General features: G+C 47.5%; 1 protein-coding gene across 8 annotated transcripts in view; it reads right to left on the bottom strand.

Annotated features, from left to right (window-relative positions):
* Window positions 1-26,701, bottom strand: part of PAX7 (paired box 7) — a 162,775-nt gene that overhangs the window by 79,726 nt on the left and 56,348 nt on the right. The window lies entirely within an intron of this gene.

Raw genomic sequence — 26,701 nt, 5'->3', positions numbered from 1 at the left:
GAGGATGCTCCCTTAGTCACTCACCAAGGCCGTTTCGTTAGTTCTTATTAATTAATTTTTCAAAAAAATTAAATTTAAAAAAAAAATTAGAAAAAGGGTTTGGGGTTTGGGCTAGTCTAAAGAAAAGAAGAATTAGGAGTGACAAGATAGCAGTATTCCAGTATTTGCGCGTTTGCCACAAAGAAGAGGAGTTGAAGTCCACAAGTCCTATCAATGGCCAAAGTTGGACCCCTCCCCTCCCTTGGCCTAAAGCAAAAAAATTACAGCCTGTAGTAGGCCTCGGCCTACTTTCCGCCCCCCCCAGGCTGCCCCCTTCCCTTCAGGGTCCCCCAAAACCTGGGTCTAACCCCAAGGCAGCCATTTAGCCAGGCAAGGGAGCCTAGAGAAGCTACAAGCCCTCGGGGGGGGGGGGGGGCTGTTATAGGCTGTAGGCCTCGGCCTACCTCTTCCCCCCCCAGTACCCCTAAGGCCTCCCCCTGCCCCTTAGGGTCCCCCCCAGGGCTCAGTCAGCCTAAAGAGAGGCCAAAGCTGGCAGCAAAAGCCCCCCCCCCCAGGGCTTTGCAGGCCTTGGCCTACTCCTCGAGCCCCGCCAGGCCCCACAGCCCACCCACCCCCAACTCTTTTTTGCAGAAAGCGGCCCCACCGATGTGACACCAGGCTCAGCTTCCCTGCAATGAGGATGCTCTTCTTGCAGCCAGGTGCAATTCTCACTGTTTTTTTTTTTAGCAGGTTCCGTTTTTTTTTTTTTAAAAAAGAGGCTCCATTCATTGCAATGGAGCCTCCTTAAAAACCGAAAAAATCAGCCAAGCTGCCCACTGACTCGCGAGAAGACCCATTGGCTTTGCAGAAGAGCGCCAGGCTGCAGCGTTGTTAGGATATGGTTTGAGACCTAACAAGTTGTCCAGGCAATATATGTGTACTGTAACTTTAATCTGTAAATGTATTATGTGACTTTAAAGGTTTTCTTGTTGATTCATTGTAATGCTGAGTCATGCTGTAATTAGGTAATGACTGGTTGTGAGAGTATTTAAGCAAGGTATTGTAACGTGTTCAGTTGCTGCTATGATATGCTGCCATTGTGTATGAAGCTGATGTGATATGCTACCAGAGTATGATATGCTACCATCGTGAGGAGTTGCTATCTGCTATCATCGTTTGATGGATCTGCTACCATCGTGGTTTGTGAACCAGAGTGAGTTTGTTATTCTAACTAACTACTGTCTGTTTGGTGAGAAGATATCTGTAACTACTGGACTGATTTTACTGGCAAAGACTTGGAATTTGTTTAAAGACTATGAGATTGTTTTTTCACTATAAAGTAAACTTTTGATAAACCAGTTTGCATATCTTTTATTCATTGCTCTCAGCAACGTTTCTCTGTGCTCTACACTCTGCTGGTTGGTAACACAACAACAATATCCTTAACAAGGTCCTGGCAATCAGTAATCATAATAACAGTAAAAAGAGTTGGAAGGGACCTTGGAGGTCAACTAGTCCAACCCCTGCTCACTCAGGAGACCTATGCGAGAGATATCAAGTTGCAAGGGTGAACGACGGAGGGGGCGGGAACTGGCGGGAGCTGCAATTTTGTGGCTTCTGGAGGGGGGGGGGTTGTGGTCCATGACAACTTTGAACGATCGCTAAGCAACCCATCGCAAGTCAAGGACTCCCTGTGTTCCAGAAGTCAGGGTCACTGTTCTCCTGTGTGTGTGATGGAAGGGACCATGTCTCGTTGAGGGCAGCCAACGGAAAACAGAATAACAGAATAAGAGAGTTGGGAGGGACCTTTGGAGGTCTTCTAGTCCAACCCCTTGCTCAGACAGGAAACCCTATAGCAGTGATGGCTAACCTTTTTGGCACCAGGTCTGGGCCAAAAAAGGAAGAGGAGCTGCCCAGGGCGCATGCGCGCGTCCAAAAATGAACCTCCGGTTTCTTTTGGGTTAGCCTTTTGGGTTTCTGGTGCACACATGCGCAGAGCTGCCAGAAGGCGAGAACAGTTAAGACAAAAGGGGCGACTCGGGAGTAAGGCTTGGAGATGATTGGCCCCTCCCATAAGACATAAAGGAGGAGCAAAGGCACGTGAGCCTTTGCAGGAAGCAACTTTGTTCGTTCTGGTCGGTTTAAATTCTGAAGCTCCGTTTTGACTCTGTGCTCCGTGTGGCCTTGCAAAGCTAATTGCCAATTAGGACTTTGGCAGCGTGATAAGGGAGATAAAGCTGATTTGCACGCGCCAGAAACCCAGAAGAAGAATGGGTGATGTCGCGCGTGCGAGGCCACATGGCTTCACGCGTGCCATCTGTTTGCCATCACGGCCCTATGGCATTTCAGACAAATTGTTGTCCAATCTCTTCTTAAAAACTTGTGAGTGTTGGAGCGCTCACCACTCCTGAAGGCAAACCGTTCCACTGATGAATTGTTCTCACTGTCAGGAAACTTCTGAGTTCTCGGTTGCTTCTCTCCTTGATTAGTGTCCATCCATTGCTTCTTGTCCTGCCCTCAGGTGCCTGGGAGAATAGGCTGACACCCACTTTTCTGGGGCAGCCCCTCAGATTTTGGAACAAAACCAGTAAATAACCACAACTAAGCTGCAAAAATGCAGGTGGCCATCAGGTGGTAGCAGCTCCCACTTTTTTTTATTAAAAAAATGACTTTCCTGCCCTCTAGTGTTGGGCCCGTTTTTCTTTCTCACCTGGTTCCAGATCCTCTCTATGCATCTGGGGAGGGCAAAAACAGCCTTCCCCACCCCTCTCTAGGAGTCTCTGGAGGCTGGGGACAGCAAAAAAGTCACTTCCTGTCCAACCGGAAGTTTCAGGCCTCCGGAGGGCTCCCGAGGAGGTGGGGAAGGCTGTTTTTGCCCTCCCCAGATGCATAGAGAGGATCTGGAGCCAGGTGAGAAAGAAAAACAGGCCTACTGGGCCATCATGTGCCAGGAGTGGGGGGGAGGAGGGGTCATGCGTGCATGCGTAGGGCAGGGTGCATAGAACTATGGGTGTGGGCATGTGTGCATGGAAACTTCCCCCACCCCCCACTTCCTGGCACGCGATGGCAAAAAGGTTAGCCATCACTGTCCTAGAAAGTAGAAAAACCTGCGGACAGTCCCTATTAACCGCTGCCCTGCTGTGGAAATTCATTGTTTTGAATTTCTTATCGTATTTTCTATTTTCTCCTCAAGGTCAAGGCAGTGTATAGGATGGCCCTGCCTTTTTTTGACCCCACAATATCCCTGTAAGGTAGGCTGGACTAGAGAAGAGAGTCACCGCCGGATTATCCAAAACTCTTGGATGTGTTCACACAAGGGCAGGAATACCGAATCTGGATTTGAAGTACAGGTCGTCCTCGACTTACAACAGTTCATTTAGTAACCGTTCAAAGTTACAACGGCAATGAAAAAAGTGTCTCATCTCCACACCTACGACCGTTGCAGCATCCCCATGGTCACGAGATCAAAATTCGGATGCTTGGTTCATATTTATGATGGTTGCAGTGTCCTGGGGGGGATCACATGACCCCCTTTTGCGACCAAAGTTGTTGGGGAAGTCAGATTCGCTTAACAACTGAGTTACTAATGAGTGATTTACCAAACCACCAGGGCAAGGAAAGTTGTAGCATGTCGCAAAATTTACTTCACAAAGTGTCTCGCTTAGCGAGACATAAATGTTGGGCTCAATTGTGGTCGTAAATCGAGGACTACCTGCATTCGCACAAACATCTGGCTACAGCAATGCTGAGAAGAACGGAATCAAGCTTTGTTGGCTGTGTGAACCCAACTAAGAGGTGGAAAAGAGCCAGAGATTGGTCCTACTTGGAGTAGGTCTACCAAAAGGGGTTTTCTTTTCCACAATCAAGGATAGATCGTTCCATCTAGATCCTTTTTCCTTCTTTTTAATCCAGAGGGGAGGTGTCAAAGTGGATTTCTTCGAGGGCCAGATCAGCATTGTAGTTCTCCTCTGCGGGTTGGCGGGGTGGGGGCGGGGAACGGGACGAACGCTTCCTGGAGTACTTCGCCGGCCAAAACAAGGCACGGACGGGCCGCACATGGGCCCTGCACCAGAGTTGGTATTCAGCTGGTTCGGCCTGGTTCTGGCGAACCGGTAGTAGCAACCTGCAGGCCCCACCCACCACCCAGGCGCAATCCTGTCCTATACCACTGCTTTTTGACGCGCTCCCATTTCTGGTGCTGGGCGAACCAGTGGTAGCAGTATATGAACCCCCATTTCCTGTCTGTGCCCCATTTTGGCTGCCAGAGGCACTGCAGGCCAATCATTTGCTATCTCCAGGCCGGCCCCGCGGGCCAGATTTCAGCACCCCGCATGCCGGATCCGGCCCGTAGGCCTTGAGTTTGACACCCCTGCTCTAATCCAACCGAGACCGATAAAAGCTCTTCCGGATTTATTCCAGAATGTCACTTTCTCCCGAGTAGCCCTTGCTTTCTGCCTCCATCCAACATGAGAAGGAAGAATTATTTCCCCCCCCCTCCCCGTCCTCCTTCCCTCTGCTCACACCCGTGGAACGCTTCCCTCACTTCAGAGGGACTCTAACCCTTGAAGTTAAATTAATCAACAGGATTAGGCAGAAATTGGCCACGCTGAGACCCTCCATCTTTCTACCGGCTCTCAAAAAGCACCGAGGAACGGCTTCGTTTCCCTCAAGAACCCTTCAGAAGGCCTGCAAGGATTTGCCGTCCAGGCTGAACATGGAGACGCATTCATTAAAAGACGGATGGCTCGCGTGTTCGGAGAGGAAGAATCCAGATCCCTTCCTCTTCGCCTTTCCTTCGCTCTCCTCCCTTCTGGTCCCATCTGGATATCCGTAATTTCTGTCCCCTGAGAATTCCCAACCTGGAGCACGCTTGCCAAATTCCTGATCGAAGCAGCCACGCCAGCTGCAGATGTTGGGAATTGCAATCCGTGGAAGGACACCAAGACCAGAGGTGGTCGGACTGGTTCGACCGGTGTTTTTGATGGCACAGGCACGTGCGTACGGCGCACACGCATGAATTGCCATGTTTTGTGATGCCGCACGCATGTGACGCCGCACACGTGTGATGCCGCATGCACTCACATTTCCGGTGCTGGGTGAATCAGTTGCTACAGTATATGAAGCCCACTTTTGACCAAGACGACGAGAAACTGGTGGTTTCTTTTTTTATTTTAATGGCTGTGAATTCCTTTCATTCACAGCACATGCTCAATCACCAAGAGTGTCCAACAGAAGTCTGCCACAGTCCTTCAGATAAGGCTGGTAAACACCCACCTTTATCTTCTTTGACACACTGCCAAAGACCTAATGGGCAATTATCTTGGCAAGGCCACACAGAAACACAGAGTCAAAAACGGAGCTACAAACCGACACCATCCACAACGTTGCTTCCTGCAAAGGCTCAAGTGCCTTTGCTCTTCCTTTATGTCTTATGGGAGGGGCCAATCATCTCCAAGCCTTACTCCTGAGTCGTCCCTTTTGTTTTAACTGTTCTTGCCTTCTGGCAGCTCTGAGCATGCGCGCACGAGGAACAGGCTCCCCCTGTTCCTCTGCCTCGCTGATGTCTGACTCTGGATTCCAGCGTACACATGCGCGGCGGCCAGCTGGTCTTTGCGTGCATGGGAGCGCAGGAAACTGGAAGAGCAGCTCCCTGGCGCGCATGTGCCAGCTGGTCTTCACACGTGCATGTGTGCCAGATACCGGAAGACCAGGTGACTGGCACATATGTGTACTCTGGAAACCAGAAGTTGAGCTTCCTGGCGCATGCATCCCCCACACGTGTGCACTTCCATTCTGGCACTCATTGCCAAAAAGGTTAGCCAACACTGCACTAGTCTGTTAAGGAGAAAAACTTCCTAAGAGTGAGAACGATTAACCAGTGGAACAGAAGTTGCCTTCAGACGTTGTGGGTGCTTCATCACTGGAGGTTTTTAAGAAGAGACTGGACAGGCATTTGTCTCAAATTTTATAGGGTCTCCTGCTTGAGTAGGGGGCTGGACTAGAAGATCTCCAAGGTTCCTTCCAGCTTCTATTCTATTCTATTCTATTCTATTCTATTCTATTCTATTCTATTCTATTCTATTCTATTCTATTCTATTCTATCCTTGTTCTGTTCTGTTCTGTTTTCTGTTCTGTTCTGTTCTGTTCTGTTCTGTTCTGTTCTGTTCTCTTCTCTATGCTATGCTATGCTATGCTATGCTATTCCACTCCACTCCACTCCACTCCACTCCACTCCACTCCACTCCACTCCACTCCATTCCAATATTCCATTCCATTCCATTCCATTCCATTCCATTCCACTCCACTCCACTCCATTCTTGTTTTGGGGAAGCACAGCAAGGTAGCTACCAAAATGCCCCCCGAATGCAAACTAACTGACCTTCTTCAACTGAGCTTCCAACATGAGAGACGAGGTGGCGATCCGGACCGAATGAGATCCTGCAAAATAAAAACAACTCCACCCCTGCCTGACCTATTTTATTTTATTTTTTTTAAACTGCCAAGGTGAAGTTCTCAATTGCTAGAAAGAACCAAAATGCATCTGATTCATTTCGTCAGCTGCTTCTTCTTCTTCCCCCAGCCTCCCCTCCTGCCCTCCAGGCAAGTTTTGATTACAGTTTAACATAGTTTAAGGTTTTGCGCGGCATGAAACCTGGAGCTGAAGGGGAAAAAAATAATATATATACACTATATATATATATATATAGTGTAATCGTTGATATGCGTTTTAATCTAGTAATTCAGTTGCAACAGAATGAGAACGCACATTGGCAAGGAGTCCCGAGAATACCAAACAGACAAGACGGCGGGTATAGAAAAATGAAAAAAGTCATTTGAAGCTCAGCTGGGGACAAGCATCAGAGGCGCCTTGTCAATGGCCAATGCAGTGCCTGGAACTAGCCAGCTGTAACCGAAGCTGCAATGCCCGTTTTGGAGTTTACGACAAGGTTTTGAGCGGAATAGAGTATATGTTGTGTAGAAGATCATTCTTCTTTCAACAGTTGTTCCCAAGAATCGCACTTAACAAGTAGCACTTAAACCAGTGGTGAAATCCAAATTTTTTTACTACCAGTTCTGTGGACGTGGCTTGATGGGCGTGGAAGGATATTGCAAAATCTCCATTCCCACCCCACTCTGGGGCCAGCCAGAGGTGGCCAGTTTGCCGAACCACTCAAAATTTCCACTACCAGTTCTCCGAACTACCCAAAATTTCCGCTACCGGTTCTCCGAACTACTCAAAATTTCTGCTACCGGTTCTCCGAACTACTCAAAATTTCCGCTACCAGTTCTCTGAACAACTCAAAATTTCCGCTACCGGTTCTCCGAACTATTCAAAATTTCCGCTACCGGTTCTCCAAACTACTCAAAATTTCTGCTACCGGTTCTCCAAACTATTCAAAATTTCCGCTACCGGTTCTCCGAACTACTCAAAATTTCCACTACCGGTTCTCCGAACTACTCAAAATTTCCGCTACCAGTTCTCCAAACTACTCAAAATTTCCGCTACCAGTTCTCCGAACTACCCAAAATTTCCGCTACCGGTTCTCCGAACTACTCAAAATTTCTGCTACCGGTTCTCCGAACTACTCAAAATTTCCGCTACCAGTTCTCTGAACAACTCAAAATTTCCGCTACCGGTTCTCCGAACTATTCAAAATTTCCGCTACCGGTTCTCCAAACTACTCAAAATTTCTGCTACCGGTTCTCCAAACTATTCAAAATTTCCGCTACCGGTTCTCCGAACTACTCAAAATTTCCACTACCGGTTCTCCGAACTACTCAAAATTTCCGCTACCAGTTCTCCAAACTACTCAAAATTTCCGCTACCAGTTCTCCAAACTACTCAAAATTTCTGCTACCGGTTCTCCAGAACCTGTCAGAACCTGCTGGATTTCACCCCTGATTTAGACTTATATGCGGCTTCATAATGCTTTTAGAGAGTCAACATCTTGCCCCCAACAATTTAGGTCCTCGTTTTACCGACCTCGGGAGGATGGAAGGCTGAGTCAACCTTGAGCCGGTCAGAATCGAACTCCTGGCAGTGGGCAGAGTCAGCCTGCAATGTTGTATTCTAACCACTGTCCATCATGGATAGATGGATGGAAGGGCAATAGCACCTGGACTTATATACCGCTTCACAATGCTTTACAGCCTTCTGTAAGCGGTTTACAGAGTCAGCCTATTGCCCCCCAACAATCTGTTTCTCGTTTTACCGACCTCGGAAGGATGGAAGGCTGAGTCAACCTTGAGCTAGTCAGAATCGAACTGCTGGCAGTGGGCAGAGTCAATCTGCAATACTGCATTCTAACCACAGTGCCACCAGGGCTCTGTAATCAATTATGTCACCCCATCGGTATCCACAGACAGTGGTCAACCTCTTGTACCCAGGGGCAACTTTGCAAGTGTGGTTCTCAACATAGGTTTGGAGGCTTAGGAAGGTCACCTGACCCAACTCTAGAGTCAGATTGAAATTACGACATTTTGACCCAAACTTCCGTCCAATGGACAAGTAGCTTCTTTTTTCAATCACTTCACTTCCAATTTCCTCCCGGAACCTTTTTCAAAGTCTCCTTAGATGCCTTCAACTGGTGGACTTCTCATCAAGAAGTCAAAGCTGTCCTGGATGGAGGACTGGGACTGTTCCTCAAGTGATATATTTATGGGTCTTCTCCCTGAAAGCGAAGCATTGCATCTCCACCGACAGAATTCACACAACATGTCAATCTAAATTGTGTTTTCGGGGAGCCAGGTGTACAAACTCAAACCATGGGGCTTCTAAATCAAGCATTAGAGTTTAGGTTGACAGATGAAGGACACCAATTGTGGCCGACCAGGATCTTCCTTTTCCCAATCCTTCTTGCTAAAATATTAAGTGACCACATTTCAGAAGCATGAGTGGAGTGAGAGGGGAAGAATGAATGAATGAATGAATGAGGGGGGGGGAAGGGAAGATAGAAGGAAGGAAGGAAGGAAGGAAGGAAGGAAGGAAGGAAGGAAAGAAGGAAGGAAGGGAAGGAGGGAGGGAGGGAAGAAAGAGGGAAGAAAGAAAGGGAAGGAAGGAAAGGAAGAAAGGGGGGAAGGAAGGAAGGAAAAGGAGGGGGAAAAGGAGGGAAGGAAGCAAGGAAAATAAAAAAGAAAGAAAGAGAAGGAGGGAGGAAAGAAAGAAAAAAGAAAGAAAGAGGAAGGAAGGAAGGAAAGGAAAGGAAAGGAAGGGAAGAAAAGGAGGGAGGGAAAAAGGAGGGAAGGAAGCAAGGAAAGAAAAAAAGAAAGAGAAAGAGGGAGGAAAGAAAGAAAAAAGAAAGAAAGAGGAAGGAAGGAAGGAAAGGAAAGGAAGGAAGGAAAGAAAGAAAGGGGGAGGAAAGGGAAGAAAGAAAGAAAGAAAGAAAGAAAGAAAGAAAGAAAGAAAGAAAGAAAGAAAGAAAGAAAGAGGAAGGAAAGGAATGGAACGGAAGGAAGGAAAGAAAGAAAGGGAGGGAGAAAAGAAAGAAAGGAGGGAAGGAAGAAAGAGGGAAGAAAGAAAAGGAAGGAAAGGAAGAAAGGGGGGAAAGAAGGAAAAGTAGGGCGGAAAAAAGGAGGGAAGGAAGCAAGGAAAGAAAGAAAGAAAAAGAAAGAGGGAGGAAAGGAAAGAAAGAAAGAAAGAGGAAGGAAGGAAGGAAAGAAAGAAAGAAGGAGGGAGGGAGGGAGGAAAGAAAGAAAGAGAAAGGAAGGAAAGAAGGAAAGAAAGAGGGAGGGAGGAAGAAAGGAAAGAAAGAAAGAAAGAAAGAAAAAGAAAGAAAGAAAGAAAGAAAGAAAGAAAGAAAGAAAGAAAGAAAGAAAGAAAGGCTTAGAAAGGGAGCTGGCTTTAAAAGAGAAACAATCCCAAACAAAGAGAGTGACAGTCCTTGCAATCAAACCGTCCGCCTCTCCTTCCTTCCCAGAGCCAAAAAAAAAAAAAGCAGGAAAGAAAAAGAGGGAGAAGAGAATGGAAGTGACAGAAAGAAAGGACCAAAAAAAAAAAAAGAATCGGGGTGCCAAGTGAAAAGAAAGATATTCCTGCGTCGCTGGGCTCTTTATCTCCTGTCATCTGTTGCTCTTTCTCCCGCCTGCATTGTCTCACCTTGGACAAAAAGAAAGAAAGAGAGAGAGAGAGAGAAAGAGAAAGAGAGAGAGAGAGAGAGAGAGTGTGTGTGAGAGATCTCCCCATTTTTTTTTCCCCGTTTGGTGCGAATCTCTTTAGAACTGCCTGGACGGGCACCTTAGGGGGCCGCGAGGCGCTGAATGTCCTGCTGACAGCTTTGCAAAGTGATATTCAATAAAGTGGGCCATGTCAGCTCCTCGGTGCGGCTGCGGGAGAAGGTATGGCTTGAATATTAAGAGACCCCTTCAGTGGCCTGGAAAAAGGCATTGGGGGCGGGCGGGCGAGGAGGGTCGGTCGAGGGAGAAAAGGAGGAGGAGGAGGAGGAGGAGGAGGAAGGGAGAAACCTCCACTGAGCAAGATAAAACGTCTTCCCGTGTCTGGCGCTTATTTATTTCTAAAAACTTATTTCTCCGCAAAATTAGAAACCGGCAAACGAACAAACCCCCCCAAAAAATCAGCCTTTGCAGATCTTTTGAAGACCCCAGAAACGATGCTTCGTTTTCGGGGCTTTCCTTTGGAGGCCAATTTGCACACTATAATTCTCCCCATCTTGTGGACCCCCAATCTTTAAATTTAGCTCCACTCCCTGCTTTTTTTTCTTTCTTTCTTTTTTTTTTTGCAAGTTCCTATTTTCAAAAAGGACTCGAAAAAGGAGGATGCAGCAGATTTACTCCTCCGTGCCAAGCAAGTTAGGTTTTTTGTTTTTTTTTTGCAATTGTTAAAACGAACAAACAAAACAACTCCAGAGATTTCCAAACCTCATACGGTATTGATCGTTCGTCCGGTTTTTTTTCAGAAAATGATGCACAATGCAAGCAACGAACCTGTTTTTGTTCTGTTTTTTTTCTTTCAATAGAAAGGGCTTAAAATGAGTATTGAAAATCCCCCCTTAATAGGAAAACTGCCTATCAAAGGGAAAACACAGGACTTGTTGGTTCTAATTTGTGAGAGTGAACTTGTTTTTAAAATAGGGAATATTTCGCTAACTGTCTCGGAGCAGTGAGTGGGGCAAAATTCAACCTTAGCCAATGAGTACCCAAAGGGGTGTTTCTGTGCTAAAATTTTAAAAATGAGTTTATTCTTGAGGTCCGCTTTTGAAAAGGATAATCTAGCACCTTTCAAGGGTCTACGAAAACACCTCCTTGCTTTCTTTCCTTGCACTTATGACCATTGCAGCATCCTTAAAGCCACAATATGATCAAAATTTGGGCACTTGGCAACTGGCATTTATGTATGTATGTATGTTGGTTGGGGGGTTCGGGGGGGGGGCATGTGACTGCCATCTTTCCAGCCGGCTTCTGATAAACAGATTATCAGAGTTGGAAGGGACCTTGTAGGTCATCTAGTCCAACCCCCTACCCAAGCAGGAGACCCTACACCATTCCTGATAGATGGCAGTCCAGTCTCTTCTTGAAAGCCTCCAGTGATGAAGCTCCCACAACTTCTGAAGGCAACTTCTGTTCCATTGGTTGATTGCTCTCATTGTCAGAATATTCCTCCTTATTTCCAGGTTGAATCTCTCCTTGTTCAATTTCCATCCATTATTCCTTGTCTGGCCTTCATGGAAAATAGCTTGACCTTCTCCTCTCTGTGGCAACCCCTCAAATATTGGAAGACTGCTATCCTGTCTCCCCTGGCCCTTTTCTTTACTAGACTAGCCGTGCCCAGTTCCTGCAACCGTTCATTGTATGTTTTATTACCTTGCTTACTGACCAAAGTTTTAGTCCCAACTGAAATTGGGGAAAGGAGAATCCAGAAAGGACCAAGAAAGTTGAATGGGCCCTAAAATCACATCTTGAGGTAGACATCGGAAATATCTGTAAATCAAACTATACCCATTATTGGTACAATTAAGCTCGAACTGTATATTGGTTAAGGATGCTCAAATCTTAGCCGTGAAGTAATTATTTTCCATGTAGGAAAATAAACACGACGATACTCTCAACTTTTGTCAATCCACAAGCCCCTTTTACTAATGCCAGCACGGAGAGGACCACATTTTTACCTGTCTGTTAAAATGAAACATGCAACTGGTGGCAAAACATAACCAATCTAATTCAGAGGTACAAATCTGAGCCTTGGTGGTGCAGTGGACTAAAGTGCTGTTAAGTAGCACTTAGCTGCCAGCTGCCAGCAATTACTGCGAGTTCAAATCTCACCAGGCTCAAGGTTGACTCAGCCTTCCATCCTTCCGAGGTAGGTAAAATGAGGACCCGGATTGTGGGGGCAATAAGCTGACTTGGTATATAAAAAAGAACACCGCTTGGGGGGGCCGAAAGCCCTACTAAGCAGGTATATACAAAAGTATGAAGGCTATTGCTTAACGCATTGTAAGCCGCCCTGAGTCTCCGGAGAAGGGCAGCATATAAATCGAACTAATAAATAAATAAATAAATAAACTATTTAGCAACATCAAACTGGAACTGTCCTAGGAGTTCACTCCAAGCTCAAGAGATGGACTCTAGGCGGATTCACAGAGCTTCTGGATTTTTCCGTCTGTTGATGAAGATCAGAAGAGGAAGAAGGTACGGGGGGTTGCAAAGGGAAGCTAGCTCTCCCCACATCCAAAGGTTGAGCGATTCATCTCCCAGATGAGATGAGAAACGTTTAAGGAGAGAGCAGGTAAGGCCACGCCGTGTCCCGCTTATTTCAGACATGATTTTACTCCTAGAATTGTCCTTTCATGCGAGCGTGCGCTCATTTTAATACAAGCGACTTACAATATCCTGTTCTATCCTCCAGCAGGGTTTGCCCACCTCAAAAGCAAAATTATAACTCATCGCTGGAGGATTGCAACACCCTCAGACCATCCTTGGGGAGGGGCGGTTCTGGCTATCCGGTAGTAGCGACCTGCCGGTTAAGCCCGGGCGCAATCCCGTCCTATATCGCTGTGTTTTTGATGCCACACGCATGTGGGGACGGTGCGCGCGAGCGAATTGCCGTGTTGTTTGACGTCGCACGCATGCGCAGGTGGCATGGGCACTCACATTTCCGGTGCTGGGCGAACCAGTTGTTACAGTATCTGAAGCCCACTTCTGCTTGGTGAGCCTCAGAAGCAAAGAGTGGGTGGGAACCAGGGGTGAAATCCAGCAGGTTCTGACAGGTTCTGGAGAAACGGTAGCGGAAATTTTGAGTAATTCGGAGAACCGGTAGTGGAAATTTTGAGTAGTTTGGAGAACCGGTAGCGAAAAATTTGAGTAGTTCGGAGATCCGATAGCGGAAATTTTGAGTAGTCTGGAGAACTGATAGCGGACATTTTGAGTAGTTCGGAGAACCGGTAGCGGAAATTTTGAGTAGTTCGGAGAACCGGTAGCGGAAATTTTGAGTAGTTCGGAGAACTGGTAGCGGACATTTTGAGTAGTTCGGAGAACCGGTAGCAGAAATTTTGAGTAGTTCAGAGAACCGGTAGTGGAAATTTTGCGTAGTTCAGAGATCCGATAGCGGAAATTTTGAGTAGTCTGGAGAACCGGTAGCGGACATTTTGAGTAGTTCAGAGAACCGGCAAATCCCACCCTCTGGCTGGGGCCCCAGAGTGGGGTGGGAATGGAGATTTTGCAGTATCCTTCCCCTGCCATGCCCACCAAGCCACACCACGCCCAACAAGCCACACCACACCCAACAAGCCACGCCCACAGAACCGGTCGTAAAAAAATTTGGATTTCCCCACTGTTTGGGAGAAAAGATATAAGGGGCTCAGTGACTACTCCAGGAGGTGAGGAGGACCGGATTTAAGAAATAAAATAAATGGAAGAAAAACCGCTTCATTAAACTCATCTACTTTATTCCCCCCAAAAAAGATGAATGTGTAATGAAAATATTGACCATCAATGCTTAGTTGCCCAAACAAGATCCCCCAAAGAGGTTGCTGGAAGTGTGTTTTGATGGGACCCCACCCCAGGAGATAAGCTGATTTTTGAGGGTCTTCCAACCTGATGAATGGGGGGGGGGGAGAAGAGAAATCATTTTTAGTAAACGGAGGCCCTGCGGCAGCCACAACAAAGAGGGAACCAACGTTGAAAACCTTTAAGAAATAATTTTAAAGTCCCCAAGAAACCCACCCACGCACCCAATTCCCTTCTGAAGAGCACTGTGCATTAAAATAAAACTTGCCATCCAAGCTGTGGTTGGGGGTCTCTGAGGGCTGCCCTATGGAGGGAGGGGAGGGTTTCAGGCTCTTCTAGCATGGGGTGAGCCATGCCTGAGCCTTGGGGAGGGGGGGGGGCTCTTGCAATCCAAGCCAAATTTAAATGTATTTTGCAGGATGCAAACTCTTGAAACGTCCTTGTAACGATGCCCAACGCAGCTCCTCCTTGTAAAAAGGGGCTGCCTTTTAGCTTCCCCCCCCCTCTGCACACTGCCCCCCCCTTCGGCTCCAATCAATCTTCATCCTGCTCCCCGCTCGGTCCCCCCTGCCAGTCCCCCTTTTCCCAGCTGGCCACAGTTCCCAAGCCAAAAAAAAAAAAAAAGAGGGAGGGGGAAACAGCACCCCTGCAAAGGGTGGGGGTTTGGTGGGGGGAACCACGTCGACAAATTTCTGATTTGCAACACTCTAGGAATGGGCTTATTGCTATTGTTTGAGTGCAAATTTATAAATAAAGCCCGACCGAGATTCCAGGGTGAGGCCAGTGAAAAGCAGAAAACGAGAAATTTTCTGCCCGTAAGTGGCATGGTGTAATGATGATTTTTGAAGCAGCCGACCGTGGTTAGTAAACTCTCTTAAATGATTGCTGCGGAACCAGCCCAGCAACTTATTTCTTAATTAGCGGTACGTATTAAGTCACGCCGACAGATCGTGGCGGCCAGCGGATGTCGCCTTCTAGGTTTGCCAAGCGAAAGGAGGAGGAGGAGGAGGAGGAAAAAAAAAGGGAAGGCTGAAGGATGGGCTCCCGAAGAGCAAACAGACCCAGGTATGGGGTCTTTGGCTCATGTTGGGGAGGTATCCTGTTGAGTCAACTGTTGTGGTCAGCCAGCAGCCTGCGGAGCTGGCAGCAGAGTCGGACAGTGAGGAGGCTGGGGAGGAACATGGGCCAGTCCTGGAGTCTGGGGAAGGCTTGGACGAGGGCTCTGCATCCAAGGCAGAGAAAGGGCCATCTGGGAGGTACGTGCTGCCTCCGGAGCCTCCAGAGTTGGACCTCAGCGAGGCAGAGGAACAGGGGGAGCCTGTTCCCACTGCGCGCATGAGCAGAGCTGCCAGAAGGCAAGAGCAGTTAAAACAAAAGGGACAATTCAGGAGTAGGGTTGGGAGATGATTGGCCCCTCCCATAAGACTTAAAAGAGGAGCAAAGGCACGTGGGCCTTTGCAGGAAGCAACATTGTTATTCCTGTGCAGTTTAAAGTCTGAAGCTCTGTTTGTTGTGGCTCCGTTACCTGAGCCTGTGTCATCGGCAGGAGAGGACTCCAAGAGTGAAGGAGAGGAGTTGGCAAGGCCTCCCTCTCCAGGGCCCTCCTCTTTGGCAATGCCTTCGGTGTCCGCCGAAGGGCAAGAGATAGGGCCGGGGCCAAGCACGTCCACGCAGCCACAGGTGGACAGTGATGAGAGTAATGAGTCTTGGCTGGATCCTCGACAGCGTCGCAGAGATAAGCGCGCGCAACAGAAGAAAAGGCATGCCCGAGATTAGGCTGAGTCACTGGACCACACCTCTCAGGGTATAAAAGGGAGCGTGGTGGCCAGTCAAGCCTTGTGACGAACAAAGCTGAAAGCTTCCACGCAATTCTGCATTGCCGGACTTTTGCTATAGACTTTGCTGGATTATCTTTGGACTTGATTTACTCTGTAATTATTGAGCATTTTACTTTGATGTACCAAAAGCAGAGAGAAGTTATCTCTTCCCTTCGTGAGTAATAAACTCTTGGCAGGCAGCCACTAGGTTGCTGCCAAGTTCCGTTATCATAAGGAAAAGGATTTTGTCGGCTGGTTTGGTTTTTAACTCTTGGACATCTGTTGGTGTGTGTGTGTGTGGGACGGGGACAGAACACTGTTTGATTCTGGACTCTGTGTGGCTTTGCCAATTAGGTCTTTGGCAGCGTGTCAAGGGAGATAAAGGTGGGTGATGATCAGCCTTATCCCGAAGGACTCTTTCCAACTATTTGGGACTCATCTGTGAATGAACAGAATTCACAGCTGTTAAAATAAAACAGGTTTTAGAGACTACTTGTGTGTTTTACTGACTCAGGAAGCCTAGGTCAGAACATCAATATTGGTCTTCTTCTGGTCCTTCAGAAAGGAGTAATACTACAGTTCCCAGCATCCCTCATTCGTGGCGAAGGTTTCTGGGAACTGAAGATGCCCCCTCTTTCTTAAAAGGATGGTCAGTTCCAAGGTTTCAGCCTAGTCAGTTGACCGACGAACATCTGGATCCAGGAAAAGGGAATGAGCTTAAGGTGCAAAAGGAAAATTCAAGTTGTGACCAGGTCACTTAGGATGGTCATATATATTTCTCTACTCAGGCCAGTGGCCAGCTCTAATGCAAAAGAGGGCCTCTCTGTGTCCAGCTTGTCGCAGATTTCAAGACGATTCGGATCAAACATTCCCCGGTGAACTCCTACAATCTGAATTGCTTTGAAGACTCTGGAGAAACAAACGTGGATTGACGCTAAACTTTCGCTTAGCAAACTTGGTTTGTTTGTCTCTAGAACCGGGGCAAAGCTCCCGGTAAGAGGTGATGGAAGCAGGGGTGGTATTGTTGTGACCCAGGCCCAAGTAAGCAGTAGGAAAATCAGTCCGTGAAAAAACAAACAAACTTTATGCAAACAGCTGAGAATTACTTCATTCCCAGCGTCGTTCAACTAAATTAAAGCAAATTCCTCCCAACACAAATTCCTCAGTCCTATCGCAAACCTTGGTCCAATTAGGCAAACTGCCAAAGGCCTTTCTTGGCAAACGTTCAGAAGTCACAGATGCAAAAATAAATACAAGACGTAGACGAAGAAGAAGACGAAGCTACCAACGTTGTTTTCCGGCAAAGCCCAAGTGCCGTTGCTGGTCTGTTTTAAGCCTTATGGGAGGAGCCAATCATCTCTTGGCCTTACTCCCGAGTTGTCCTCTTTGCTTGAGCTGCTCTTGCCTTCTGGCAGCTCTTCTCATGTGTGCATTAGGAACAGGCTCCTCCTGTTCCTCTGCCTCACTCCTATCAGTCTCTGGAGGCTCTGGAGTCCGCACCTCACTCCCCGATGGCCCTGGCCCCATCTCTGCTTCTGACACAGAGCCCTCATCTGGGCCTTCCCCAGCCTCCAGGACTGGCCCATGTTCTTCCTCAGCCTCATCGGTGTCTGACTCCGCTGCCAGCTCCGCAGGCTGTTGGCGGACCACAACAGGTATTCACTTACCTTTACTACTGGTTCACAAATGTGAGTGCATGTGCCATCTCCGCACATGCACAGAACCTTCCGCGCATCCACAAAGTGTCAAAAACAGGACGTGATGACATTCGGGTGGGTGGACGGAGCCTCCCGCAGCCACCGCTAACGGTTTTCCCGAACCGGATAGAACCGGCTAAATACCACCACTGGAGGGAAGCCAATATAAAAATGAAGAGGTCTTGAAATCCCACTTGGATTCCAAATTTTCCCCACCCCGTTGGTTACTGCTTGACTATTATCGCTCAGTACAAAAATCCGAACATTCCTTTCATAATGAGGGTTGGTTTGTTTTTTCACGCTTACGCACTTAAGGGCTGGTGGAAAGAGAGCAACGGTTGACTAGAACGGAACAAAATCAGAGGCAGCCTTGAAGCACTTTTTTTTTTAAAAAAAAACCGTGCCTTTTAATAAGATAGTGGAGACAAAAGAAGATTATTTGATCCTTCCTGACCCTTGATAGCATAAGAATAACTACCAAAAAAAAAAAAGTTATTTATGAAGTGTGGGAAAGGGCCCTGGGCAGGGATGAAATGCTCCCGGTTCGGACCGGATCGCCTTATCCGGTAGTGATGGAGGTGAGTGGTTCGGAGAACCGGTAGCAAAAATCCCTGCCACCCTCCCCATGTCCAGCTGAGCTGCACAATCATCAGAGGCTTTTTTTTTTTTACTTTTAAAAGCATTTTTTCTACAACCTCTTCCGCCGAAAAAATGCTTTTAAAAGTAAAAAAAAAAAAGCCTCTGATGATCCTGCGGCTCAGCTGGGATCATCAAAGGCTTTTAAAAGTAAAAAAAACCTTTTTTTCTTTTAAATGCCTCTGACGATCCCAGCTGAGTTGCCTGATCGTCAGAGGCATTTAAAAGAAAAAAAAAAAGCCTCTGCCGATCAGGCAACTCAGCTGGGACCGTCAGAGCCTTTTGAAAGCGTTTTTTTAACAACCTCTTCGCCAAAGTGGTTGTAGAAAAAATGGTTTTAAAAGTATATAAAAAAAATAAATTGGCCACGCCCAGCCAGTCACATTACCCCCTCCCCCACCAAGCCACGCCCACAGAACCGGTAGTAACAAATTTTAGATTTCACCACTGGCCCCGGGTGTAAGGAAGCTTGTTCCTTAAAAAGAAAAAAAATCTGCCTTTTTTCTCCCCGTCCAAATTTCTTCCCCCACCAAAAAAAAAGTATTTTCTTCTCCTATGGAAACCATTTGCCTCCCAATCTCTGGATGGGCTCCAAAACGTTCGGAGGTAGGAAATCACGTCGAAGGCTCAGAAACGTTTTGAGTCCATCAGGTTCGGGTTATTGGAGGGTAGAAAATTGCAAACAACTGGCTGAGATTTCCATATCTAAAGCATTTCAAACACACACGCACCCTTCGCCAAAGACCCCCCCCCTTCCCCATGCTTATAGGTACATAGGCTTAAGTGAAGCCCGATGGGGCGAGGTGGCTTAAGAAATAAAATAAAAGGAACACTCGACAAGAAGGCTCACTGTTTCTTGGTCTCCAACCAAGCCCTTCCGGCAGTTCTCGGGGACCAGAAGAAACCGTGTTTTGTTTCAACTGCATGGATGGATTCGTACTTGGCCTCTGCCCAAACTCCTCCAGCTGCCTTGCCCACCTGGGACACAGGTGTGTAAGCGTACACCTATTTTCTGCTCTGGGTCCCAACCAAGAGATGGGTCAGAGCAGGGGTGAAATGTAAAATTTGTTACTACCGGTTCTGTGGGCGTGGCTTGGTGGGGGGAGGAGTATTGTGACTGGGTGGGTGTGGCCAACTTTTTTTTAAAAAAAAACTTTTCAAAGCATTTTTTCTAATGCTTTGAAAAGCTTCTGCCGATCAGGCAACTCAGCTGGGATCGTCAGAGAGGCTTTTTAAAAAATGCTTTGAAAAGCCTCTCTGCTGACCAGGCAACTCAGCTTAGATCGTCAGAGACTTTTCAAAGCATTTTTTTTACTACCTCTTCAGCCAAGAGGTTGCAGAAAAAAATACTTTGAAAAGCCTCTCTGACGATCAGGCAACTCAGCTGGGATCGTCAGAGACTTTTCAAAGCATTTTTTTTACCACCTCTTCGCCCAAGAGGTTGCAGAAAAAAATGCTTTGAAAAGCCTCTGGCGATCAGGCAACTCAGCTTAGATGGTCAGAGACTTTTCAAAGCATTTTTTAAACCACCTCTTCAGCCAAGAGGTTGCAGAAAAAAATACTTTGAAAAGCCTCTCTGCTGATCAGGCAACTCAGCTTTTCAAAGCATTTTCCCCCCACCTCTTGGGCCAAGAGGTTGCAGAAAAAAATGCTTTTTTTTTTTACTTTTAAAAACGTTTTTTCGCTGGAAGAAGTTTTAGAAAAAATGCTTTTAAAAGTAAAAAAAAAAAAAAAAAGCCTCTGATGATCTAGCGGCTCAGCTGGGCATGGTGGGGGAGGGAAGGGATTTTGCTACCGGTTCTCTGAACCACCCGCGGCCATCGCTACCGGATCAGGCAATCCGGTCCGAACCGGGAGCATTTCTCCTCTGGGTAAAAGAACTGGAGAAAAAAAAATTGGAACTTTGTTACTGCACATGTTGACAGCAGCAAGACCAGGGGTGAAGTCCAAAATTTTTCCCTACCGGTTCTGTGGGCGTGGCTTGGTGGGCGTGGCAGGGGAAGGCTATTGCAAAATCTCCATTCCCACCCCACTCTGGGGCCAGCCAGAGGTGGTATTTACCAGTTCTCCGAACCACTCAAAATTTCCACTACCGGTTCTCCGAACTGCTCAAAATTTCCGCTACCAGTTCTCCAGAACCTGCTGGATTTCACCCCTGGTTCCCACCCACTCTGCTTCCGCGTGGAAACCGCTTTCTGAATTTCGTGCTTGTTGTGGAAAAGAATGCAACTTTGACGTTTGGGTTTAACAGATTAGATGGATAAGATTTTTATAGACTCCGCGTTGGCGACAGGAAAGGCATCCGGCCAATAAACACTTTCCTCCACTCAGTTGCCCGGACTCCACCCTGCAAGGGATTATGGAGTCATAAAAAGGAGATGATGATAGATAAGATTTTTATAGAAATGACTTGGAATTACTATGGAAAAACAAAAAGCTGTGATTTGATGGCTAAATGCCTTATTTTACTGCCACCGAGAGAGTCGGCCGTCAAATGCTTCTTTTTCTTTTCTTTTCCATACCTCTCCTCACTTCTCTTCCCCTTTTCCCTTCCCTCCTCATTGTTCTTTTACTTACTTTTTGTACTATTTTATAATACTTAATAACCCAATAAAAATGTTTTTAAAAAAACCAAAACTTTCAGGGTAAGGAAAAGAAGGTTTTGTCCTCTGTTGGTCTGAAGTTTATAGAAGGGTCCTTAGAGGTCTTCTAGTCCAACCCTTTGCCCAGACAACTGTCTTCCTGTCTTTGCTTGGCAAAACTCCAGAGATGGACCACTACGACTGCAGGAAATCGCTCTCCCATCAATGCCTCTTTATTTCTAATTTGGATCTGAGAAGCTTTCATCAATTCGTTCCCTGGTCTTACCAAAGTCTGCTAAGCTTTTTTCCTCAACAGGCGAACAGATCCGCTCTCCTTAAATTCTCCAAAAAACGTCGAGCTGATTTCGACTTCGCCTGGAGCTTTTTCCTGAAAACAATGCTCCCATCAAAGACACGATGGGATTCTACTGAAGCTGAAAATTTATTTCCTCAAATGACAGGCAAAAAAAAAAAGAAGAAGGAGAAGAAGGGGAAAGAAAATGCTCAAAGGGAGGAGGAGGAGAAAAAATAAAAGCGTATTTCTGCCTTCATCCGGCATCTTAAATGGAGAATTTGCTTTGATTTTTATCAGCTGATGCAAACAGAAAGAGCTCCCCCTCCCTCGGAGCCCCCCAACTGGATGCTTGTTAATAAACGAGAAGAAGACCTAAAGATATAATAACTAGCCTCAGAAAACAAGCAGATCAGTAAAGATCTTAGGGAGAAAAGCAATACGAATAACAGAGTAACGGAGTGGGGAGGGACCTTTGAGGCCGTCTAGTCTAGCCCTCTGCTGAGCACATTGTAAGCCGCCCTGAGACTCCAGAGAAGGGCGGCATATAAATCAAATTAAAAAAAAAAAAAGCAGGAAACCCTTTAGATCAGTGATGGCGAACATTTTCGGCACTGTATGTTTGTACATGTGCACGCCAGTGGTAGGTTTCAAATTTTTTTACTACCGGTTCTGTGGGTGTGGCTTGGCATGGCTTGGTGGGCGTGGCTTGGTGGGCGTGGCAGGGGAAGGTTACTGCAAAATCCCCATTTCCTCCCGATCAGCTGGGACTCGGGAGGCAGAGAATAGATGGGGGCGGGGGCCAGTCAGAATTTTTACTACCGGTTCTCCAAACTACTCAAAATTTCCACTACCGGTTCTCCAGAATTGGTCAGAACCGGCTGAAGCCCACCTCTGGTGTACGCACCAGAGCACTGGATACCTGAAAACCAGCTGGCCAGTGCATGCATGCCTGTTTTTTGGGCGTTTTGGGGTCTGTTTCCAGGCCAATTTTTGGGCCATTTTTGGCCTGAAAATGGCCCAAAAACGCCCCCTAAAAGGCCCAGAAAATGGCCTGGTTTTTTGGCCATTTTTCAGGCCGTTTTCTGGCTCTCCGGCACCCGTGAAAACCAGCTGGCTGGCACCCATGTCCGTGCCAGAAACCAGAAGAGTAGCTGGCGATGGCACGCGTACCCACAGAGAGGGCTCTGTGTGCCACGTCTGGCACCTAAATCGCTTCAGACAAATGGTTCTGCAACTTGCTTCCCTTCCCTTGAGGTACAACCTTCTCCATCCATATTTACGGGACCGCCTACTACCGCAAACAGCCTCCCATCGGCCGGTACGCTCTCATAGAGAGGGGCTCCTCCGGGTGCCGTCAGCCAAGCAGTGTCGACTGGCGGCCCCCAGGGGGAGGGCCTTCTCTGTGGGGGCACCCACTATCTGGAACGAGCTCCCCCCAGAGATACGGAGGATCCCGGATCTGCACACTTTCCGCCGTGCTCTTAAGACCCTCCTATTCCAGCAAGCCGGCCTGGCCTAATTTTTCTCCCCTTTCTTTTAAATTTTTTAAACTGAAATTTTAATTTGTTTTAAATTATTGGGATTTTTAATTGTCTTGGGCTAAATTATTTAATTTGGTTTTAATTGTTTCTAACTTTTGTATTTATTTTATTCTGTGCCTGTTCACCGCCCTGAGTCCTTCGGGAGTAGGGCGGTATATAAATTTAATAAAACTAAACTAAACTAAACCATCCTTGGAAACGGAGGTGAAATTTCCCAAACTTCTTCTTCTTTTTTTTTTTTGGAGAGAAACCCCCTGTTTTAAAGCCGTTGTTTCCCAACCTTCCCAAAGGGAAGATGGGTAGACTTCAACTCCCAGAATTCCATGCTGGCTGGGGAATTCTGGGAGTTGGGGAAGCCCGCCCATCTTCAAGGTGCCGAGGTGGAGAAGTTCAAGTCTGGAAGATGCATGAAAGCCACTGGCGCTTAACGGACACCTGAAGACTAGGTGTCACATGGGTGCCGTTTGGCCATTGGTCACATGACTCCCATTTATGCGACGTGGCGCTCCCATGTAACACCTCTCCTGTGCGAGCTGCACTGGCTCCCGGTGGTCTTCCGGGTGCGCTTCAAGGTTTTGGTTACCACCTTTAGAGCGCTCCATGGCTTAGGGCCTTATTTACGGGACCGCCTGCTGCCGCAAACGGCCTTCCACCGGCCGGTACGCTCTCACAGAGAGGGACTCCTCCGGGTGCCGTCGGCCAAACAATGTCGGCTGGCGGCCCCCGGGGGAGGGCCTTCTCTGTGGGGGCACCTACTATCTGGGACGAGCTCCCCCCGGAGATACGGAGGATCCCGGATCTGTGCACCTTCCGCCGCGCTCTCAAGACCTTTTTATTTCACCAGGCTGGTCTGGCCTAACCTCTCCCATTCTCTTTTTAATGTAAATTTTAATTTGTTCTTAACCTGGGGTTTTAAATTTGTCTTGGGCTAAATTGATTTAATTCGATTTTACTTCTGCTCTTAAATTTTTGTATTCTAGGTGTTTTATCTTGTGCCTGTTCACCGCCCTGAATCCTTCAGGAGCAGGGCGGTATATAAATCAAATAAAATGAAAATGAAAATGTAGCCGGCCGGCCAGCCTTATGGGCACTGTAGTCCTACCTAGCCCACTTGGAACAAACAGAGTCATTTCTTCCCCCTTGCGAAGAAATGAACAAAAGAGGTGCTACGATTTAGGCCTTGTGGTGTGGGGGGGGGGGTAGAGGCCCACCCTGGAAGTCAACCTCCCAATTTTGGGGAGACTCACCCCCCATTTCAGGAGTGAAATTCGTTCAGGGAAACCCCTCGATTCCCGAATCGAAATCCGGGAAATCACGAATCATCGGCGGTAAGGCTACACCCTGAATCTGACCGCACATTTGCAACCCTACTCCTGAGCTCTTCGCGCTGGGGGGGGGCGATGGCAGCTTTATGGGGTGCAGCACGGCAGCCCCGTCGATTTTCACCCCTGAGGAACAATCCAAAATCTTTCCATCGTTCTCCATTTTTTTCTCCTCCTGCTTGCCGCGTTCACTCTTTTTGCCATCCTCGTCGGCTGTTTGAAGATCTCAGCAGAGCTGGGACCCCTGGGAGCAACGCCAGCAAGTACCTGCCCCCCGCCCCAGGTTCGCTGGCTGCTCCCCACCTGCCACAGGCCCCTTGACGCCAGGGTCAGCCCGTGCCCCCTTTTGACCCCCTTCGGAGGCATTTGGGAAGCGTGTTAAATGTAGCCGGGCTGGTTAATTTGAGAATGGTGCCGCTAGCTGAGAGGACTTCTGGTTTTACGTTCAGTCCCCTTCCGCCTTCCCCCACTTGCCCTGTTCCCAACCTTCCTCAACACCGTCTTTTAAATATATATATATAGCCTCTCTTTGCCCTGGCAATTGAGACCTTGCTAAGGTCACCTCTCCAGGGGGAGACGGGGGTCTTGTCCCTTTTAAAAGTGCTAAACACAGGTTACGGGGGTCAGATGTCAAATATCTCCCCTGGGGAAACGGGTCATCCAGCCATGAAACGGCTACTGTTCTAGGCATAAGGAGGAGGAGGAGGAGGGACCTTCCTCCTCAGTTCTCCACTCTCCACTCCTCTGTTTTGTTAAGCATTGGGGTCTTTTCCATCTGGAAAAAGACCCTTCTCTCTCTCTCTCTCTCTCCCCTCTTTCTTTCCCTCCTTCCCTCTCTCTCTCCCTCCCTCTCTCTCCCTCCCCCTCTCCCTCTCTCTCCCCCTGTCTCTCCCTCTCTTCCTCCCCCTCCCTCTCTCCCTCCCTCCCTCTCTCCCTCCCACTCTCTCTCTCCCCCTCTCCCTCCCCCTCCCTCTCTCTTCCTCTCTCCCTTTCCCCCTCTCTCCCTCCCCCTCTCCCTCGCTCTCTCTCCCCCTGTCTCTCCCTCTCTTCCTCCCCCTCCCTCTCTCCCTCCCTCTCTCTCTCTCCCCCTCTCTCTCCCTCCCTCTCTCTCCCTCCCACTCTCTCTCTCTCTCCCCCTCTCTCTCCCTCTCCAGGATTGGGGAGCGAATGGAGATTTTGCAGTATCGTTCCTTTGAAGTGGGGAGGGAATGGTGAGTTTGCAGTATCCTTCCTCCAGGAGTGGGGAGGGAATGGGGATTTTGCAGTATCCTTCCCCCTGGAGTGGGGAGGGAATGGGGATTTTGCAGTATCCTTCCCCCGGGAGTGGCGAGGGAATGGGGATTTTGCAGTATCCTTCCCCGGGAGTGGGGAGGGAATGGAGATTTTGCAGGATCCTTCCCCTGCCACACCCACCAAGCACACACCCAATAAACCGGTAGTAAAAAAATTGAATTCCCCCACTGGTGTGCGGCATTGCATGGTAAGGAGCCACCTCACCGCCTACGTTCCTACGGTGTAGAAGCCCAGAGTAATTTAATTGCTGTCCCAAATGCGGTTGTAAGTTGAGGATTCGTACTTACACTTACACGCTATTTCATCCTGAAGGCCAGAAGGAATAAGAATGAAGTATAACCTTTTATCCTCAAATCTTTTGAACGTTTCCTCTAAAATACGAAAGCATCAATAGATCTCCAGAGGACGTTCTCGCGCTCTTATCATCTTGAAGAGGCCGTGATATTATCTCGTATTTATTTACTTTTTAAAAATCGCGCTTATATCTCACTTTCCTCGCCCCCACCCCCCCACAAACTCCCAAAATTAACCTCTTAAAAACAAATGCAAGATAAAATGAGATGGCAATTTGTTATTAAAAACAGATGTTGGGCAGCCATTCCCATCACGCCCCAAAGGGAGCTAGAGTTAAACAGCTGAAGGGCTGTTGGCCATGTAGGTAAGCAGAAAGTTCTACAGAAAGTTGAACGGGAGATGTTCCACTTGGTTGATGGGCCTACCAACCACGTCAAGGATTCCAGCTTCCAAATTACTAAAGAGGCAAAAAATTATGGAGATTCTCAGTCCTCCAGGTCATGGTTGTTCCAAAGATGCTTTTTTTTTTTTGGTTTTTCTGGTTTTTCTTTTCTTTGAAGACGTTTCGCTTCTCATCCAAGAAGCTTCTTCAGCTCTGACTGGAGGATGGTGGGGAATAGAAGGACTTATATATATGTGAAGAAGCGAAATAGGGATGAGAAGTGAAACGTCTTCAAAGAAAAACAACAACAACAAGGAAGTCCAGTTGCCTCTTGAAACAGCACCTTTGAGACTACGAAAAAGCAACTTCTCCTGACCTCTTCTTCTCCAGGGGTTGACCATCCTTGACCAACAACAAGGAGTGCTGAGAAGAATGGCCCTCATGGACTTTCTAAGCTAAACCCATCACAATTTCTTTGGGTCACTACCCTGTTTCCCCAAAAATAAGACCCAACCAGAAAATAAGTCCTAGTATGATTTTTTAGGATGCTCGTAATATAAGCCCTACCCTCAAAACAAGCCCCAGTTAAGATGGATGCATTTAGTACCGTATTTCCCCACCCCAAAAATAAGACCCAACCAGAAAATAAGTCCTAGTATGATTTTTAGGATGCTCGTAATATAAGCCCTACCCTCAAAACAAGCCCCAGTTAAGATGGATGCATTTAGTACCGTATTTCCCCACCCCAAAAATAAGACCCAACCAGAAAATAAGTCCTAGGTTGATTTTTCAGGATGCTCGTAATATAAGCCCTACCCTCAAAATAAGCACCAGTTAAGATGGATGCATTTAGTACCCTATTTCCCCACCCCAAAAATAAGACCCAACCAGAAAATAAGTCCTA

This window comes from Pantherophis guttatus, chromosome 15, assembly GCF_059756535.1.
Source record: "Pantherophis guttatus breed Tessera chromosome 15, ASM5975653v1, whole genome shotgun sequence".
NCBI lineage: Eukaryota > Metazoa > Chordata > Lepidosauria > Squamata > Colubridae > Pantherophis > Pantherophis guttatus.
This window is presented reverse-complemented; position numbering and strand designations above follow the sequence as displayed.